The sequence below is a fragment of the Pseudophryne corroboree genome, chromosome 1, assembly GCF_028390025.1.
Source record: "Pseudophryne corroboree isolate aPseCor3 chromosome 1, aPseCor3.hap2, whole genome shotgun sequence".
Taxonomy (NCBI): domain Eukaryota; kingdom Metazoa; phylum Chordata; class Amphibia; order Anura; family Myobatrachidae; genus Pseudophryne; species Pseudophryne corroboree.
This window is the reverse complement of record NC_086444.1, coordinates 316,449,761-316,468,753: the sequence shown is the minus strand read 5'-3', so window position 1 is coordinate 316,468,753 and position 18,993 is coordinate 316,449,761. Positions and strand designations below refer to the sequence as shown.

Sequence of the window (18,993 nt, the reverse complement as noted above, 5' to 3'; positions counted from 1 at the left end):
AAAGATGGCTCACTACAACAATAACCCGAATTTTTTGGTAACAATAATTATGTACCAGTATTGCAGACAATCCGCACTTGGGATGGGCGCCCAGCATCCACTACGGACTACGAGAAATAGAATTATCGGTAAGTAAATTCTTATTTTCTCTGACGTCCTAGTGGATGCTGGGAACTCCGTAAGGACCATGGGGATTATACCAAAGCTCCCAAACGGGCGGGAGAGTGCGGATGACTCTGCAGCCCCCAATGAGAGAACTCCCGGTCCTCCTCAGCCAGGGTATCAAATTTGTAGAATTTTACAAACGTATTTGCTCCTGACCAAGTAACTGCTCGGCAAAGTTGTAAAGCCGAGACCCCTCGGGCAGCTGCCCAAGATGAGCCCACCTTCCTTGTGGAATGGGCATTTACAGATTTTTGGCTGTGGCAGGCCTGCCACAGAATGTGCAAGCTGAATTGTACTACAAATCCAACGAGCAATAGTCTGCTTAAAAGCAGGAGCACCCAGCTAGTTGGGTGCATAGAGGATAAACAGCGAGTCAGATTTCCTGACTCCAGCCGTCCTGGAAACATATATTTTCCGGGTCCTGACAACGTCTAGCAACTTGGAGTCCTCCAAGTCCCTAGTAGCCGCAGGCACCACAATAGGTTTGGTTCAGGTGAACGCTGAAACCACCTTAGGGAGAAACTGAGGACGAGTCCTCAATTCCGCCCTGTCCGAATGGAAAATCAGATAAGGGCTTTTACAGGATAAAGCCACCAATTCTGACACGCGCCTGGCCCAGGCCAGAGCCAACAGCATGACCACTTTTTCTGTGAGATATTTTAACTCCACAGATTTAAGTGTGTCAAACCAATGTGACTTTTGGAACCCAAAAACCACCTGGAGATCCCAAAAGTGCCACTAAAGGCACAAAAGGAGGCTGTATATGCAGTACCCCTTTTAACAAATGTCTGAACTTCAGGGACTGAAGCTAGTTCTTTTTTGGAAGAAAATTGACAGAGCCGAAATTTGAACCTTAATGGACCCCAATTTCAGGCCCATAGATACTCCTGTTTGCAGGAAATGTAGGAATCGACCCATCCGTCGAGCCTTACTGGCCTCGCACCACGCAACATATTTTCGCCAAATGCGGTGATAATGTTTTGTGGTTACATCCTTCCTGGCTTTGATCAGGATAGGGATGACTTCATCCGGAATGCCTTTTTCCTTCAGGATCCGGCGTTCAACCGCCATGCCGTCAACGCAGCCGCGGTAAGTCTTGGAACAGACAAGGTCCTTGCTGGAGCAGGTCCCTTCTTAGAGGTAGAGGCTACGGATCCTCCGTGAGCATCTCTTGAAGTTCCGGTTACCAATTCCTTCTTGGCCAATCCGGAGCCACTAATATAGTGCTTACTCCTCTCCATCTTATCAATCTCAGTACCTTGGGTATGAGAGGCAGAGGAGGGAACCCATACACTGATTGGTACACCCACGGTGTTACCAGAGCATCTACAGCTATTGCCTGAGGGTCCCTTGACGTGGCGCAATACCTGTCGAGTTTTTCTCAACGGTTTATAATCATGTGGAAGACTTCTGGGTGAAGTCCTTACTCTCCCGGGTGGAGGTCGTGCTGAGGAAAACTGCTTCCCAGTTGTCCACTCCCGGAATGAAAACTGCTGACAGTGCTATCACATGGTTTTTCGCCCCGCGAAGAATCCTTGCAGCTTCTGCCATTGCCCTCCTGCTTCTTGTGGCACCCTGTCTGTTTACGTGGGTGACTGCCGTAATGTTGTCCGACTGGATCAACACCGGCTGACCTTGAAGCAGAGGTCTTGCTAAGCTTAGAGCATTGTAAATGGCCCTTAGCTTCAGGACATTTATGTGAAGTGATGTCTCCAGGCTTGACCATAAGCCCTGGATATTCCTTCCCTGTGTGACTGCTCCCCAGCCTCGCAGGCTGGCATCCGTGGCCACCAGGACCCAGTCCCGCATGCCGAATCTGCGGCCCTCTAGAAGATGAGCACTCTGCAACCACCACAGGAGGGATACCCTTGTCCCTGGTGACAGGGTTATCCGCTGAAGCATCTGAAGATGCGACCCGGACCATTTGTCCAGTAGGTTCCACTGGAAAGTCTTGCGTGGAATCTGCCGAATGGGATTGCTTCGTAGGAAGCCACCATTTTTACCCAGAACCCTTGTGCATTGATGCACTGAGACTTGGTTCGGTTTTAGGAGGTTCCTGACTAGCTCGGATAACTCCCTGGCTTTCTCCTCCGGGAGAAACACCTTCTTTCTGGACTGTGTCCAGGATCATCCCTAGGAACAGAAGACAAGTCGTCGGAACCAGCTGCGATTTTGGAATATTGAGAATCCAATCGTGCTGCCGCAACACTACCTGAGGTAGTGCTACACCGATCTCCAACTGTTCCCTGGATCTCACCCTTATCAGGGAATCGTCCAAGTAAAGGATAACTAAAATTCCCTTCCTTCGAAGGAATATCATCATTACGGTCATTACTTCAGTAAAGACCCGGGGTGCCGTGGACCATCCCTACGGCAGCGTCTGAACTGATAGTGACAGTTCTGTACCATAACCTGAGATACCCTTGGTGAGAAGGGTAAATTTTGACATGAAGGTAAGCATCCTTGATGTCCCGAGACATCATGTAGTCCCCTTCTTCCAGGTTTGCAATCACTGCTCTGAGTGACTCAATTTTGAATTTGAACCTCTGTATGTAAGTGTTCAAAGATTTTAGATTTTAAAATCGGTCTCACCGAGCCGTCTGGCTTCGGTACCACAATAGTGTGGAATAATACCCCGTTCCCTGTTGCAGGAGGGGTACCTTAATTATCACCTGCTGGGAATACAGCTTGTGAATGGCTTCCAAAACTGTCTCCCTGTCAGCGGGAGACGTCGGTAAAACAGACTTTTGGAAACGGCGAGGGGAATACGTCTCGAATTCCAATTTGTACCCCTGAAATATTACCTGAAGGATCCAGGGGTCTACTTGCGAGTGAGCCCACTGCGCACTGAAATTCATTGAGAACGGGTCCCCACCGTGCCTGAACTTGTAAAGCCCTAGCGTCATACTGAGAGCTTGGTAGAGGCGGAAAAGGGTTTCTGTTCCTGGGAACTGGCTGATCTCTGCAGCCATTTTCCTCTCCCTCTGTCACGAGCAGAAAAGAGGAACCCTTTTGTCCGCTTGCCAACCAGGACTGCGCCTGATAATACGGCGTCTTATTTTGAGAGGCGACCTGGGGTACATTCCCTTTTTTTTTAAGGCAATACTTCCAAATGCCGTTTGGAATCCGCATCACCTGACCACTTTACTGGTATAATTGGACAACGCACTTATACTTGATGCCATTCGGCAAATATTCCGCTGTGCATCATGCATATATAGAAATGCATCTTTTAATTGCTCTATAGGCAATAATATACTGTCCTTATCTAGGATATCAAATTTCCAGTCAGGGAATCCGACCACGCCAACCCAGCACTGCACATCCAGGCTGAGGCGATTGCTGGTCGCAGTATAACACCAGTATGTGTGTAAATACATTTTAGGACACCCTCCTGCTTTCTATCAGCAGGATCCCTAAGGGCGGCCATCTCCAGAGAGGGTAGAGCCCTTGTTCTTACAAGCGAGTGAGCGCCTTATCCCCCTTAGGGGGTGTTTCCCAACGCACCCTAACCTCTGGCGGGAAAAGGTATACTGCCAATAACTTTTTAGAAATTATCAATTGTTATCGGGGGGAAACCCACGCATCATCACACACCTCATTTTATTTCTCAGATTCAGGAAAACTACAGGAAGTTTTTCCTCACCAAACATAATACCCCTTTTTTTGGTGGTATTTATATTATCAGAAGAGTGTAAACTTTTTCCATTGCCTCAATCATGCAATGTGTGGCCCTATTGGAAATCACGGTTGTCTCTTCACCGTCGACACAGGAGTCAGTATCCGTGTCGGCGTCTGTATCTGAGGTAACGGGCGCTTTAGAGCCCCTGTATGAGACGTCTGGACATGCACAAGCTGAGTAGCCGGCTGTCTCATGTCAACCACTGTCTTTTATACAAAGCTGACACTGTCACGCAATTTCAACAGTACATCCACTCAGGTGTCGACCCCCCAGGGGGTGACAACACTATTACAGACACTCTACTCCGTCTCCTCATCATTTTTCTCCTCATACATGTCGACACAAACGTACCGACACACAGCACACACACAGGGAATGCTCTGATAGAGGACAGGACCCCACTAGCCCTTTGGGGAGACAGAGGGAGAGTTTGCCAGCACACACCAGAGCGCTATATATATACAGGGATAACCTTATATAAGTGTTTTTCCCTTTATAGCTGCTGTATTGTTTATACTGCGCCTAATTTGTGCCCCCCTCTCTTTTTTAACCCCTTTCTGTAGTGTAGTGACTGCAGGGGAGAGCCAGGGAGCTTCCCTCCAACTGAGCTGTGAGGGAAAATGGCGCCAGTGTGCTGAGGAGATAGGCTCCGCCCCTTTCTCGACGTCCTTATCATCCGTTTTCTTGTATGTTTTGGCAGGGGTTAAATGCATCCATATAGCCCAGGAGTTATATGTGATGCATTTATTTTAGCCATAAAAGGTTTTCTATCGATTTATTGCGTCTCAGGGCGCTGCCCCCCCAGCGCCCTGCACCCTCAGTGACCGGAGTGTGAAGTGTGCTGAGAGCAATGGCGCACAGCTGCGGTGCTGTGCGCCTACCTTTATCTGAAGACAGGAAAGTCTTCTGCCGCCGATTTTTCCGGACCTCTTCGCTCTTCTGGCTCTGTAAGGGGGCCGGCGGCGCGGCTCCGGTGACCCATCCAGGCTGAACCTGTGATCGTCCCTCTGGAGCTAATGTCCAGTAGCCTAAGAAGCCCAATCCACTCTGCACGCAGGTGAGTTCGCTTCTTCTCCCCTTAGTCCCTCGATGCAGTGAGCCTGTTGCCAGCAGGTCTCACTGAAAATAATAAACCTAAACTAAAACTTTCACAAAGAGCTCAGGAGAGCCCCTAGTGTGCACCCTTCTCGTCGGGCACAGAAAATCTAACTGAGGCTTGGAGGAGGGTCATGGGGGGAGGAGCCAGTGCACACCAGGTGATCCTAAAGCTTTCTTTAGATGTGCCCTGTCTCCTGCGGAGCCGCTATTCCCCATGGTCCTTACGGAGTTCCCAGCATCCACTAGGACGTCAGAGAAAATAAGAATTTACTTACCGATAATTCTATTTCTCGTAGTCCGTAGTGGATGCTGGGGACTCCGTCAGGACCATGGGGAATAGCGGCTCCGCAGGAGACAGGGCACAAAAATAAAGCTTTAGGATTAGGTGGTGTGTACTGGCTCCTCCCCCTATGACCCTCCTCCAAGCCTCAGTTAGGATACTGTGCCCGGACGAGCGTACACAATAAGGAAGGATATTGAATCCCGGGTAAGACTCATATCAGCCACACCAATCACACCGTATAACTTGTGATCTGAACCCAGTTAACAGTATGACAAACGTAGGAGCCTCTGAACAGACGGCTCACAACAATAACAACCCGAATTTGTTTGTAACAATAACTATGTTCAAGTATTGCAGACAATCCGCACTTGGGATGGGCGCCCAGCATCCACTACGGACTACGAGAAATAGAATTATCGGTAAGTAAATTCTTATTTTCTCTAACGTCCTAAGTGGATGCTGGGGACTCCGTCAGGACCATGGGGATTATACCAAAGCTCCCAAACGGGCGGGAGAGTGCGGATGACTCTGCAGCACCGAATGAGAGAACTCAAGGTCCTCCTCAGCCAGGGTATCAAATTTGTAGAATTTTGCAAATGTGTTTGCCCCTGACCAAGTAGCAGCTCGGCAGAGTTGTAATGCCGAGACCCCCCGGGCAGCCGCCCAGGATGAGCCCACTTTCCTTGTGGAATGGGCCTTGACAGATTTAGGTTGTGGCAAGCCTGCCACAGAATGTGCAAGTTGAATTGTGCTACAAATCCAACGAGCAATCGTCTGCTTAGAAGCAGGAGCACCCATCTTGTTGGGTGCATACAATATAAACAGTGAGTCAGACTTTCTGACTCCCGCCGTTCTTGAAATATATATTTTCAATGCCCGGACCACGTCCAACAACTTGGAATCCTCCAAATCGTTAGTAGCCGCAGGCACCACAATAGGCTGGTTCAGGTGAAACGCTGACACCACCTTAGGCAGAAAATGAGGACGTGTCGGCAGTTCTGCCCTGTCCGTATGGAAAATCAGATATGGGCTCTTATATGATAAAGCCGCCAATTCTGATACTCTCCTGGCTGAAGCCAGGGCCAGTAGCATGGTTACTTTCCATGTAAGATACTTCAACTCCACCGATTTGAGCGGCTCAAACCAATGGGATTTGAGAAAATCCAAGACTACATTAAGATCCCACGGTGCCACTGGGGGCACAACCGGGGGCTGTATATGTAGTACTCCTTTTACAAAAGTCTGGACTTCAGGAACTGAAGCCAATTCTTTCTGGAAGAAAATCGACAGGGCCGAAATTTGAACCTTAATGGACCCCCATTTGAGGCCCATAGACAATCCTGTTTGCAGGAAATGTAGGAATCGACCCAGTTGAAATTCCTCCGTGGGGGCCTTCCTGGCCTCACACCACGCAACATATTTTCTCCAAATGCGGTGATAATGTTGTGCAGTCACCTCCTTCCTGGCTTTTACCAGTGTAGGAATGACCTCTTCCGGAATGCCTTTTTCCCTTAGAATTCGGCGTTCAACCGCCATGCCGTCAAACGCAGCCGCGGTAAGTCTTGGAATAGACACGGTCCCTGCTGAAGCAGGTCCGGTCTTAGAGGTAGAGGCCACGGATCCTCCGTGAGCATCTCTTGAAGTTCCGGGTACCAAGTTCTTCTTGGCCAATCCGGAGCCACTAGTATCGTTCTTACTCCCTTTTGCCGTATAATTCTCAGTACCTTTGGTATGAGAGGCAGAGGAGGGAACACATACACTGACTGGAACACCCACGGTGTTACCAGAGCGTCCACAGCTATTGCCTGAGGGTCTCTTGACCTGGCGCAATACCTGTCCAGTTTTTTGTTGAGGCGGGACGCCATCATATCCACCATTGGTTTTTCCCAACGGTTCACAATCATGTGGAAGACTTCTGGATGAAGTCCCCACTCTCCCGGGTGTAGATCGTGTCTGCTGTGGAAGTCTGCTTCCCAGTTGTCCACTCCCGGAATGAATACTGCTGACAGTGCTATCACATGATCTTCCGCCCAGCGAAGAATCCTTGCAGCTTCTGCCATTGCTGTCCTGCTTCTTGTGCCGCCCTGTCTGTTTACGTGGGCGACTGCCGTGATGTTGTCCGACTGGATCAACACCGGCTGACCCTGAAGCAGGGGTTTTGCCAGACTTGGAGCATTGTAAATCGCTCTTAGCTCCAGTATATTTATGTGAAGAGACATCTCCAGGCTTGACCATACTCCCTGGAAGTTTCTTCCCTGTGTGACCGCTCCCCAGCCTCTCAGACTGGCATCCGTGGTCACCAGGACCCAGTCCTGTATGCCGAATCTGCGGCCCTCTAACAGATGAGCACTCTGCAACCACCACAGAAGAGACACACTTGTCCGTGGCGATAAGGTTATCCGCTGATGCATCTGCAGATGCGATCCGGACCATTTGTCCAGCAGATCCCACTGAAAAGTTCGTGCGTGGAATCTGCCGAATGGAATCGCTTCGTAAGAAGCCACCATCTTTCCCAGGACTCTTGTGCATTGATGCACAGACACTTTCCCTGGTTTTAGGAGGTTCCTGACAAGTTCGGATAACTCCCTGGCTTTCTCCTCCGGAAGAAACACCTTTTTCTGAACCGTGTCCAGAATCATTCCCAGGAACAGCAGACGTGTCGTCGGGGTCAACTGAGATTTTGGAAAATTCAGAATCCACCCGTGTTGTTGCAGCACTAGTTGGGTTAGTGCTACTCCGTCCTCCAGCTGTTCTCTGGACCTTGCCCTTATCAGGAGATCGTCCAAGTAAGGGATAATTAATACGCCTCTTCTTCGCAGAAGAATCATCATTTCGGCCATTCCCTTGGTAAAGACCCGAGGTGCCGTGGACAATCCAAACGGCAGCGTCTGAAACTGATAATGACAGTTTTGCATCACGAACCTGAGGTACCCTTGATGTGAAGGGCAAATTGGGACATGTAGGTAAGCATCCTTTATGTCCAGGGACACCATAAAGTCCCCTTCTTCCAGATTCGCTATCACTGCTCTGAGTGACTCCATCTTGAACTTGAATTTTTGTATGTACAGGTTCAAAGATTTCAGATTTAGAATAGGTCTTACCGAGCCGTCCGGCTTCGGTACCACAAATAGCGTGGAGTAATACCCCTTTCCCTGTTGTAGGAGGGGTACCTTGACTATCACCTGCTGAGAAAACAGCTTGTAAATGGCTTCCAATACCGTCGCCCTGTCTGAGGGAGACGTTGGCAAAGCAGACTTTAGGAACCGGCGAGGGGGAGACTTCTCGAATTCCAACCTGTAACCCTGAGATACTACCTGCAGAATCCAGGGGTCCACCTGTGAGCAAGCCCACTGTGCGCTGAAATTCTTGAGTCGACCCCCCACCGCTCCTGAGTCCGCTTGTAAGGCCCCAGCGTCATGCTGAGGGCTTTGCAGAACCCTGGGAGGGCTTCTGTTCCTGGGCAGGGGCTGCTTGCTGCCCTCTCTTACCCCTTCCTCTGCCCCGAGGCAGATATGACTGTCCTTTTGTCCGCTTGTTCTTATAGGACCGAAAGGACTGCGGCTGAAAAGACGGTGTCTTTTTCTGTTGGGAGGGGGTCTGAGGTAAAAAGGTGGATTTTCCGGCAGTTGCCGTGGCCACCAGATCCGATAGACCGACGCCAAATAATTCCTCCCCTTTATACGGCAATACTTCCATATGTCGTTTGGAATCCGCATCACCTGACCACTGTCGCGTCCATAAACTCCTTCTGGCAGATATGGACATCGCATTTACTCTCGATGCCAGAGTGCAAATATCTCTCTGAGCATCTCGCATATAAAGGAAAGCATCCTTTAATTGCTCTATAGTCAATAAAATACTGTCCCTATCCAGGGTATCAATATTTTCAGTCAGGGAATTCAACCAGACGACCCCAGCACTGCACATCCAGGCTGAGGCGATGGCTGGTCGCAGTATAACACCAGTATGTGTGTATATACTTTTTAGGGTAGTTTCCATTCTCCTATCAGCTGGATCCCTGAGGGCGGCCGTATCAGGAGACGGTAACGCCACTTGTTTTGATAAGCGTGTGAGCGCCTTATCCACCCTAGGGGGTGTTTCCCAGCGCGCCCTAACCTCTGGCGGGAAAGGGTATAATGCTAATAACTTTTTTGAAATTAGCATTTTTCTATCTGGGTTAACCCACGCTTCATCACATACATCATTTAATTCCTCTGATTCAGGAAAAACTACAGGTAGTTTTTTCACCCCCCACATAATACCCCTTTTTGTGGTACTTGCAGTATCAGAGATATGCAAAGCCTCCTTCATTGCCGTGATCATATAACGTGTGGCCCTACTTGAAAATACGTTTGTTTCATCACCGTCGACACTAGATTCAGTGTCTGTGTCTGGGTCGACCGACTGAGGTAAAGGGCGCTTTACAGCCCCTGACGGTGTCTGAGACGCCTGGGCAGGTACTAACTGGTTTGCCGGCCGTCTCATGTCGTCAACTGATTTTTGTAATGTGCTGACATTATCACGTAATTCCATAAACAAAGCCATCCATTCCGGTGTCGACTCCCTGGGGGGTGACATCACCATTATCGGCAATTGCTCTGCCTCCACACCAACATCGTCCTCATACATGTCGACACACACGTACCGACACACAGCAGACACACAGGGAATGCTCTTATCGAAGACAGGACCCCACTAGCCCTTTGGGGAGACAGAGGGAGAGTTTGCCAGCACACACCCAAGCGCTATAATATATATGGGAACAACCTTATATAAGTGTTGTTCTTTATAGCAGCTTAAATATATCAAAATATCGCCAAAAAAATGCCCCCCCTCTCTGTTTTACCCTGTTTCTGTAGTGCAGTGCAGGGGAGAGTCCTGGGAGCCTTCCTCACAGCGGAGCTGAGCAGGAAAATGGCGCTGTGTGCTGAGGACAATAAGCTCCGCCCCCTATTTCGGCGGGCTTTTCTCCCGTAGTTTTAGATAACTGGCATGGGTTAAATACATACATATAGCCTCAATGGCTATATGTGATGTATTCTTTTGCCATAAGGTATTAAATATTGCTGCCCAGGGCGCCCCCAGCAGCGCCCTGCACCCTCCGTGACCGCTTGGTGTGAAGTGTGTGACAACAATGGCACACAGCTGCAGTGCTGTGCGCTACCTTCATGAAGACTGAAGAGCCTTCTGCCGCCTGTTTCCGGACCTTCAATCTTCAGCATCTGTAAGGGGGGTCGGCGGCGCGGCTCCGGGACGAACCCCAGGGTGAGACCTGTGTTCCGACTCCCTCTGGAGCTAATGGTGTCCAGTAGCCTAAGAATCCAATCCATCCTGCACGCAGGTGAGTTGAAATTCTCTTCCCTAAGTCCCTCGATGCAGTGAGCCTGTTGCCAGCAGGACTCACTGAAAATAAAAAACCTAAAAAACTTTTTCTAAGCAGCTCTTTAGGAGAGCCACCTAGATTGCACCCTGCTCGGACGGGCACAAAAACCTAACTGAGGCTTGGAGGAGGGTCATAGGGGGAGGAGCCAGTACACACCACCTAATCCTAAAGCTTTATTTTTGTGCCCTGTCTCCTGCGGAGCCGCTATTCCCCATGGTCCTGACGGAGTCCCCAGCATCCACTTAGGACGTTAGAGAAAAGCAGTACTGAACTATGTAACCACTGCAGGATCACGAAGCACTGGGCGGGCGCACAGCATCCTCTACGGACTACGAGAAAAGGATTTACCGATAGGTAATTAAAATCCTATTTTCTCTTACGTCCTAGAGGATGTTGGGGTCCACATTAGTACCATGGGGATGTACCAAAGCTCCCACAACGGGAGGGAGAGCACGGAGGCTCCTGCAGAACTGATTGACCAAACTTTAGGTCCTCAGAGGCCAAAGTATCGAACTTGTAGAACTTAGCAAACGTGTTCGACCCAGATCAAGTAGCCGCTCGGCAAAGCTGCAAAGCCGAGACACCACGGGCAGCCGCCCAGGAAGACCCCACTTTACGAGTAGAGTGGGCCTTAACAGATGTTGGACACGGCAATCCTGCCGTAGAATATGCATGCTAGATAGTAAACCTGATCCAGCGAGAAATCGTCTGCTTAGAAGCAGGACACCCAATTTTCTTGGGATCATACAGGACAAACAGAGAGTTCGATTTTCTGTGACGAGCAGTCCTCTTCACATAAATTTTCAGAGCCCTTACAACATCCAGGGACTTTGATGGAATTGAGGATTCAGTAGCAACTAGCACCACAATAGGTTGGTTGATATGAAAAGCCGACACAACCTTCGGAAGGAACTGCTGACGTCTCCGGAGCTCAGCTCTATCTTCATGGAAGCTCAAGTAGAGGCTCTTACAAGACAAAGCCCCCAACTCCGACACACGTCTAGCAGAAGCTAAGGCCAACAAAGTGACAGCCTTCCACGTGAGAAATTTGACCTCAACCTCTGGTAGAGGCTCGAACCAATCCAATTGGAGGAACTGTAACACCACGTTAAGATCCCAGGGCGCCGTAGGCGGCACAAAGGGAGGCTGAAATCTGGACCTTTACGGATCCCAAACGCAGGCCCATATCCACACTTGCTTGCAGGAAGATGGGAAACCGTCCCAGTTAAAACTCCACCATAGGAAACTTCTTGGACTCGCACCAAGATACATATTTTTTCCAAATACGATGGTAATGTTTAGACGTTACTCCTTTCCTAGCCTGTATCAGGGTAGGAATAACCTTGTTCGGAATGCCCATCCGAGCTAATATCTGGCGTTCAACCTCCACGGCGTCAAACGTAGCCATGGTAAGTCTTGATAAGCGAATGGCCCCCGCTGTAGCAGGTCCTCCCGAAGAGGAAGAGGCCTCGGCTCTTCCAGCAGTAGATTCAGAAGATCCGCGTACCAAGCCCTTCTTGGCCAGTCCGGAGCAATGAGGATTGCCTGAACTCTTGTTCTCCTTATGAGTTTTAGAACTCTTGGAATGAGTGGAAGTGGAGGAAACACGTACACTGACTGGAACACCCACGGAGTCACTAGGGCGTCCACCACCACAGCTTGTGGGTCCCTCGACCTGGAACAATACCGTTGAAGCTTCTTGTTGAGATGAGAGGCCATCATGTCTATTTGAGGTACACCCCAAAAATCTGTTACCTCCGTGAACACCTTCCGGATGGAGTCCCCACTCTCCTGGATGGAGATCGTGTCTGCTGAGGAAGTCCGCTTCCCAGTTGTCTACTCCCGGAATGAAGATTGCTGACATCGCCAACGCGCGTTTTTCTGCCCAGAGGATGATTCTTGTTACCTCTGACATTGCAGCTCTGCTCTTCGTTCCGACCTGTCGGTTTATGTAAGCCATCATCGTTACATTGTCCGACTGCACTTGAATGGCTCGAACTCGCAGAAGATGGGCTGCTTGGAGAGGACAGTTGTAGACGGCTCTTAGTTCCAGAATGTTTATTGGAAGGCTGGATTCCAGGCTTGACCACCGTCCTTGGAAGGTTTCCCCCTGAGTGACTGCGCCCCAGCCCCGGAGACTTGCATCCGTGGTCAGAAAGACCCAGTCCTGAATCCCAAACCTGCGGCCCTCCAGAAGGTGAGGTAGTTGCAGCCACCAGAGGAGTGAAATCCTGGCTTTCGGCGACAGACGTATTCTCTGGTGCATGTATAGATGAGATCCCGACCACATGTCCAGGAGATCCAGTTGGAATGGCCGAGCATGAAACCTTCCGTACTGTAGAGCCTCGTAAGAGGCCACCATCTTCCCCAGAAGGCGAATGCACTGATAAACCGAAAACCGGGCTAGCTTCAGGACATCCCGGACCATTGTTTGTATCACCAACGCTTTCTCCTCCGGGAGAAACACCCTCTGCTCTTCCGTGTCGAGGATCATTCCCAGAAAAGACAACCTCCTGGTCGGCTCCAAATGTGATTTTGGAAGATTCAGGATCCAACCGTGTTCCCTGAGCAGATGAGTCGTGAGAACAATGAACTCCAACAACTTCTCCTTGGACGATGCCTTTATTAGCAGATCGTCCAGATATGGGATTATGTTCACCCCTGTCTGCGGAGGAGAGCCATCATCTCTGCCATCACCTTGGTGAACACCCTCGGTGCTGTGGGGAGGCCGAATGGCAGTACCTGGAATTGATAGTGACTGTTTAACAGTGCAAATCTGAGATAAGCCTGGTGAGGCGGCCAAATCGGAATGTGGAGGTACGCATCCTTGATATCCAGGGATTCCAGAAACTCTCCCTCCTCCAGACCTGAAATCACTGCTCTGAGAGACTCCATTTTCAATTTGAACACCCTCAGGTAAGGGTTCAACGATTTCAAGTTCAATATTGGTCTGACCGAACCATCCGGTTTCGGTACCACAAAAAGGTTTGAATAATAACCCTTGTTTTGCATATGGAGGTGGAACTGGGACAATGACCTGTGACTTTTCCAATTTTAGGATGGCTTCCTGTAGGATAGCCCTGTCTGTCAGCAAAGCTGGCAAGCCTGATTTGAAGAATGAGGCGGGAGTTCTTGAAACTCCAGCCTGTACCCCTGGGACACAATATCCTGTACCCAGGGATCCAGGCCCGACGACACCCAGACGTGTCTGAAACATCTGAGTCTAGCACCCACAAGCCCGTCCTCCAGGCTTTGAGGTCCACCGTCATGCTGAGGATTTTGAGGAACCAGAAGTAGGTCTCTGGTCCTGGGAGCCTGCGGGTGCAGGCTTTTTGGATTTTGCCCGACCACCTCTAAAGAAAGTGGTAGAAGGCTTGGACTTTTTGTCTTAGCGGTCTGAAAGGACTGCGGCACAGCTGAAGAAAATGGTTTCTTCGCAGAAGGAGTAGCAGAGGGAAGGAAAGGTGACTTACCCGTGGTTGCCGTGGAAATCCACGCATCCAACGCTTCCCCAAATAGAGCCTGACCTGTGTAGGGTAGGTTCTCCACACTTCTCCTGAATTCCGCGTCTGCAGACCATTGGCGTAGCCAGAGTCCCCTGCGGGCTGAGACCGATATGGAAGATATCCGTGCAGTCAGCGTACCCAGGTCCTTCATGGATTCCACCATGAACCCTGCAGAATCCTGTATGTTACGTAAAAACAATTCAATGTCACTTTTATCCATTGTAACCAAATCCTCTAGTAATATGCCTGACCACTTTACTATGGCTTTAGAAATCCATGCACAGGCAATAATGGGCCCTAACGCCACTCCTGTAGCAGTGTAAATGGATTTGAGCGTAGTGTAAATCTACGATCAGCTGGTTCTTTTAACGCGGTAGATCCAGGGATGGGTAAAACCACCTTTTTAGACAGTCTGGAGACAGATGCGTCAACAATGGGTGGGTTTTCCCATTTTTTCCTATATTCCTCAGGGAAAGGAAAAGCAACCAGAACCCTTTTTGGGATCTGGAATTTTTTCTCTGTGTTTTCCCAGGATTTTTCAAGTACAGGTTGAGTCTCCCTTATCCAAAATGCTTGGGACCAGAGGTATTTTGGATATGGGATTTTTCCGTATTTTGGAATAATTGCATACCATAATGAGATATTATGGTGATGGGACCTAAATCTAAGCACAGAATGCATTTATGTTACATATACACCTTATACACACAGCCTGAAGGTCATTTTAGCCAATATTTTTTATAACTTTCTGCATTAAACAAAGTGTGTCTACATTCACACAATTCATTTATGTTTCATATACACCTTATACACACAGCCTGAAGGTCATTTAATACAATAGTTTTAATAACTTTGTGTATTAAACAAAGTTTGTGTACATTGAGCCATCAAAAAACAAAGGTTTCACTATCTCACTCTCACTCAAAAAAGTCCGTATTTCGGAATATTTGGATATGGGATACTCAACCTGTATAGCGTTTAATTCTTTAGATGCAGGGAAAGTTAGCGAGGCTTTCTTATTGTCAGTGAAGTAAGCCTCCTCAACCTACTCAGGTGTGGTGTCATTAATGTTTAACACATCTCTAATGGCCTCAATCATGAGCTGCACCCCCTTAGCAAGGGACGCCGCCCCCCTTAGCACATCCCCATCACCGTCTGCAGTAACAGAATCGGTATCCGTGTCATCTTGCATAATTTGGGCAAGTGTACGTTTCTGTGGGAACATGCTAGGGGATTTTGCAGGAATAGGGACAGAGCCTGACCAAACTGCCATAGACTTCTTCAAAAAGAAAAAGACTTAGGGGTTCACATATATAATAATTAAGCAGCAGTACCCAAAGTAAGAGTGCAGCAAAGAAGGCTAATAAGATATTAGCATGCATAAAACGGGGAATTGATGGAAGGGACGAGAGTATTATACTCCCATTATATAAATCACTAGTGAGGCCACATCTTGAATACTGTGTGCAATTTTGGGCACCATACTACAAAAAGGATACCCTGAAGCTAGAAAAGGTTCAGAGGCGGGCGACCAAACTAATTAAAGGCATGGAGACGCTGGAATACGGGGAAAGGCTTGCAAGGCTAGGCATGTTTAAATTGGAAAAGAGGAGACTAAGAGGGGACATAATCAACATCTACAAATATATAAGGTCAATACACAGAGCTTGCGACCTGTATTCAATAAGATCAGCACAGAGGACACGTGGTCACTCGCTTAGGCTAGAGGAGAGGAGTTTACGCACATTGAGGCAAAAAGGTTTTTTCACAGTAAGGACAATACGTGACAATACGTGTTTGGAATTCCCTGCCTGATAGAGTAGTAACAGCGGACTCAGTCAACACCTTCAAGAATGGGTTAAATAAATTCCTATTGGATAAAGATATTCAGGGTTATGGTGAGCAGTCACGCATTAAAGTTAATATAACTAGTCCAACATAAAAATAACTAGACCTAAAATAAAACTGCATAGGAGACCACAAACAGGTTGAACTCGATGGACAACTGTCTTTTTTCAACCTTAGTTACTATGTTACCTGAGTTTCAGTCTCAGTATTGGCTACCCTAGTAGAGATCTGAGAGATCATTCCTTTGATAAAAGTTAACCACTCAGGCTCAACAATAGGGATCTGAGACATAGCATTACAATCCAGTGTACATGGAATGGATCCTTCCTGAGACTACACAGACTTACACAGCCTCCCCCCTCCCCCCCCCCCCTTCTACAACCCCCTGGTACCGTACAGGATAGCTGGAGTTGCTTGGAGGTACAGCTCTCCCTGTCAGCATCTGTTGTACAGGAACTGCAGGCAGGAAAATGGCGCTGAACGCTGCTGGGTTCGCTCTGAGGAGAAGCTCCGCCCCCCGAACATGGCGCTGCTTCCCGCTCTTCATTATATTATACTGGCCTGAGGATTTCTGCAGGCAGCGATCCGTAGACCCTGACAGGCTTGCTGACCAGTGTAGGGTATAGGCGCTGGCTCAGGGCGCCCCTCACAGCGCCGCACTATGAACCGCAGAGCCACGGAGCACAGTTAGTACTGCGCTCCCTACCCTGTTGCCACCATCATCCCACCGGCTCCCCGCTTGCCAGGGGGGCCGGTGACTCACTTGCCACCGAAGTCTTCTGGTTCTGTAAGGGGGTGGTGGCATGCTGCGGGAGTGAGCGGTCGCCTAATTGAGGAGCACCCTCAGGAGCTCAGTGTCCTGTCAACGGAGATAGTGGCTCAGACCCCGCAGGGCCGACTCTACTTTCCCCCTTAGTCCCACGTAGCAGGGAGGATGTTGCCAGCAGCCTCCCTGTAAAATAATAAACTCTAAAAAAACTTTTACTAGAGAAACTCTGGAGAGCTCCCCTAGCTGTGACCAGCTCCTACAGGCACATTTTCTAAACTGAGTCTGGTAGGAGGGGCATAGAGGGAGGAGCCAGCCCACACTCTCAAACTCTTAAATTGCCAGTGGCTCCTAGTGGACCCGTCTATACCCCATGGTACTAATGTGGACCACAGCATCCTCTAGAACGTAAGAAAAATATTACATTAATAAAAACCAAACAAAACTCCATAAAAACTGTATAGAAGTAATTTAAGAGCTGATTTCTATTTGAATATTGTAACTTGTCATCCATTGCTCATTAAGATCATCAAAGGAACACTGTTTAGCCCAGTCTATTGCAGAGCTAACCCAGCACACTGCAAAAAGTCCCAAAATATGTTATTTCTTCTTTCTTCTACTCACAAGTTCAGATCACAGAAGGGGCCAATTTAGGTTGATTGTCTAACTCCATTCAGTGCTTAGTGATGGTTTCCAAATCCTTAGAGAAATTTTTCACATTAACCTCTTCAGCTAAGCCAGGCAAATGCTGGAGTCCAGTCGTGGGAGGTATCAGAGGTGCATTTTCCTCTCGGCAAAGAAGGTGAAGTGGCTGACGACTCGGACGTGGAAAAGTTCTCATATTGGACTGGATGTATACAACTATGGCCCTCATTCCGAGTCGTTCGCTCGGTAAATTTCATCGCATCGCAGTGATTTTCCGCTTAGTGCGCATGCGTAATGTCCGCACTGCGACTGCGCCAAGTAATTTTGCAATGAAGATAGTATTTTTACTCACGGCTTTTTCTTCGCTCCGGCGATCGTAATGTGATTGACAGGAAATGGGTGTTACTGGGCGGAAACAGGCCGTTTTATGGGCGTGTGGGAAAAAACGCTACCGTTTCCGGAAAAAACGCGGGAGTGGCTGGAGAAACGGAGGAGTGTCTGGGCGAACGCTGGGAGTGTTTGTGACGTCAACCCAGGAACGACAAGCACTGAACTGATCGCAGATGCCGAGTAAGTCTGAAGCTACTCTGAAACTGCTAAGAAGTTTGTAATCGCAATATTGCGAATACATCGTTCGCAATTTTAAGAAGCTAAGATTCACTCCCAGTAGGCGGCGGCTTAGCGTGTGCAATACTGCTAAAATCGCCTTGCGAGCGAACAACTCGGAATGACCTCCTATGTACAGGAAGTACGGCAGGTCCTTCACATTCAGGACAGTGAGGAAGAATGGTTTATTTCTTTTCTATCCTCTCTTCAAATAAAAAATGTACTTTGTGAGGTATAAGTAATTCTATATTTCAGATATACTATCCTCTTTTTAGTCAGTATGGCACAGTAAAGAAGTACCAATTTATCTTAAGAGCCATATATAATGCTTTTCTTAGATCCTCATTAGCATTGCTTAGGTTAACAATGTGGTAGAAGAGTGGTCAGAACAGTTTCCAAAAGTTACACAGTCCACTTAGTCACAGTCTGAATTATTGACATTGGTTGACCACATTTGGCATACTGTACAAGTATCTGGGTAATGCTGTGCTTGATGTGCAACTCAGGGGTTGCAGTATGATATATACTTTGGCTTAAGTCCCAGGAAAGCTGATGCAGAGTCTAAGAGGACTCAAGATTCCCTATCTTGTGCAGGTCATGTCTTGCTCAGCCTCAAATTGGATACAATTATTAGGCCAATGGGGCAATTAATTATTTTCTAGCTGTAAATGGTCTTATGTTTTGAGGTCCTAGATTTCATTCCTTTCATTTCTCAGAAAAAGCTACAAGCACATTTTCTGGTAGTCCAACAAATTATTTTCTAGGATCAGTGATTCAGTTCCACCTCAAATGTCTGGGTGAGAGAAATCATTGATCTGAACTACATTATAGAATTACTGAAGCCCACAGTTAAATGTTGTTTGTTTTTGTTTTTACCTAAGGTCTTCTTGAAGACCAGACAGAAAGATCTCTGAGGAAGGCCATTCAGTCTTTACTCTCTTAGGGGTGTCTATCCCAGAAGAACAAAAGGGTTGAGATTATATTGAAATCTCTTCTTGGTCAACATCTAAA

At 48.3% G+C, this 18,993-nt stretch overlaps 1 protein-coding gene across 2 annotated transcripts in view; it reads right to left on the bottom strand.

Moving 5' to 3' along the window:
• Positions 1 to 18,993, bottom strand: part of DNAH10 (dynein axonemal heavy chain 10) — a 712,041-nt gene that overhangs the window by 145,895 nt on the left and 547,153 nt on the right. The window lies entirely within an intron of this gene.